The sequence below is a fragment of the Lactuca sativa genome, chromosome 5 (assembly GCF_002870075.4).
Source record: "Lactuca sativa cultivar Salinas chromosome 5, Lsat_Salinas_v11, whole genome shotgun sequence".
NCBI classification, from domain to species: domain Eukaryota; kingdom Viridiplantae; phylum Streptophyta; class Magnoliopsida; order Asterales; family Asteraceae; genus Lactuca; species Lactuca sativa.
Window position 1 is genome coordinate 204,594,881 of NC_056627.2, and position 2,948 is coordinate 204,597,828.

Below are 2,948 nucleotides of genomic sequence, written 5' to 3' on the forward strand. Positions count from 1 at the left end.
AGGGATTATGGTATATAATACATGACTTAATAATGCATACTCGAAAGTTCGTGAAATGTCTCACAAAACCTAGTATAAAACAGATTTACGTATGAAAATGTCCATTTGTTCTTCTATATGAAAATATCTCTTTGATATGGTACTTGTAGTATGTAAAATTTCATGAATATCTAGTACAATATCTTATGTAATCGTATCTCTTGTAGTTGTATGTCTTGAAATTTGTATGCCTTGTAATTGTATGTAATCGTATCCCTTCATATAGTATGTAATGTATTAGTATAGACTAATAAATAAACTGACTCTTGTGTGATTCCTTTTACTTGGAATGGTAAGTAGTATATCCTAACTATACCTATTATAGTTACTGGAATTGTGCGTGTATAACCAAAGTATGCCTTCGCTACCCAAGGGTACTGAACCAATTGATGGAAACTTTTATGTCTATATATATATATATATATATATATATATATATATATATATATATATATATATATATATATATATATATATATATATAACTACACATGTATAGGTGTGCATTTGACAATAAAAACATAAAAGAAGTTTTGTAAAACCTTTGAAAAGTTTAATAAATAAGAAATGATGACTTGATGTTAGTTTATAAAACGATTTGAAAGTGGTTTGTTTGATAAGAATAATTTTAAGTATAAGAAGATCTTCGTTTGAAACACGATTCTAACAGCGTTTGAAAGGAAACATAAAGTATGTAAGACGGTTTGATAAAGAGTTTTTAACATGTAAAAATGTTTGTCGTAAACTATTATAGTTTTTCCAAAAGTTTGTTTCGTTTGTATAGTAAACCCTAGTGAAATGCTCCCTCATTATGTAAAGTGTAACTTTTGTGGTGACATAAATGAACACATATATTCAAAGTATAAATAAAGTGTTTGATTCGTATATGTATAACAACATATTTACTTCTAAAAGACAAGATGTTATCGTGATATATTTTGCGTACGAAAGGTTCCATGTAGTAGTTATCAATCCCATATGATTTACTTGATAAAAAGTTTATATAGTGAAACTTTTAGGTTACAGACGATAATAATCGTGTGTTTACTTGTATTCCCCCCCTTAAAAGTGTATATAAAAAGTATTGATAACACATTTGAAAATGTAGTTTATAGGGGTATGAACTCACCTTAAAAAAAGTGTGTGATATGAAGAAAACAAGATTTTCTCGGGCGGCACCTCGACCGGAAACTGACGAGATTCTCGGGAATCTCGGGGCTTCGGACCTTCGTCGGGGCTTAGATATGAACCGGGAATTCGAGATGTTGTCGGCACGAAAGACGCGGTTAAAATGTGAGAGAAGTGAAGAAAATGAGCAAGGATGGCCGGCACCCTTGCATTCTATTTATAGGGTGCTGGAAGAGGGATTACGCTGGGCGTAAATTGGAGTACGTTGGGCGTACTCGTTACGCTGGGTGTAACTTCGGAGTATGTTGGGCGTACGCAACGTCAGCGCTTACCGCATCCTTGGAAGAAGCATCGAAGCGACGTGCACAATCCGGAGCCTAGCATCCGAGTATGTTGGGCGTACGAAAGTACGCTAGGCGGAAATTGTTTCGGTGTGTGTGCCACGAACTTGTAAAATCCGTAACTTTCGCATACGGGCTTCGTTTTTGACGTTCTTTATATCCACACGCAGGTGAGAAAATACTCTAGAACTTTCATTTAGACTCCGTTAGCTAATTTTGACTTTATTTTTAATTATATTTTAATTAATAGGCTGGGACACGATAACTTCGTTAAAAATCCATAACTTCTTTATCCGACGTCCGTTTTCATTTGTCTTTTTACCATCGAACTACTATTGTCGAGACCTTCAACTCTCGTTTAAGTTGTGTCAGCTAAAAATCGCTCGATCTTTATTTCGAGTTTTTAGCTGTCTACCGCTATTACGAAACTTAGAAAATTTGTGACTTCTTCATACGATGTCCGTTTTGGGCGTTTTTTTTATGCATGATCACGGTTTAGCGAAATCTACGACTATCGTTTAGATACCTAAGGCTAAAAGTTATTGTATTGTGTCACACCCCAAAAACCAAAGGCGGAAACATTTCCGGGGTTGACTCCACATTGAGTATCAAATCCAATGCACATAGTAATCAAAGTAAACAACCATTACATTACATATATTTGAAAGTTTACATTTGTTTCAAAAGTAAATTGTACAAGTGTTATACATATATCATATGAACAAAAGTAGAGACGAGTCTTCTGCGCTCTCCGTCTTCACCAAAAGATATCACCGGGTACCTGTCTAATGAGGACCTGAGAATACAAGCGGTTTCAAAATCAGCATAAAGCTGGTGAGTTCATAAGATTGTTTTTTTTTTCTGAAAATGTACCAGTATCCTTTAGTTTTCCGAAAAGGTTTGTTATCCAAGAAAATCCCATATTTTCTTATGTAAAACAGTTTAGTTATCTTTCATTACAGTTCAATTACGCGTTATATGTTACCCCAGGAAAATCCCATATTTTCCTAAATACAAGACCGATTGAATATCACAGAGTATAGTTTAATACACAAAACTATATATTTAGAATCATGGGATTACTATCCCGAATTAGATATAAAATACTTTAATATACGTGAACTGTAGATGGAAAGTAGTTTGAAAACCTTGGGACTAACATCCCGTACTCCATATAGATTTAATACCATGGGACTATCATCCCAGACTAGATACAAGATAGTTTGATATACATGAAAATATAGACTGAAAACCATGGGACTACCATCCCGGATAGATACAAGATAGTTTGATAAAACCATGGGATCACTATCCCGAACTAGATATCATATATTTTGATAAAACCATGGGATCACTATCCCGAACTAGATATAGATTCTAACCATAGGAATAACATTGTGCAATAGATATGAAACCTATAGACTAAAAACCATGGGGTTA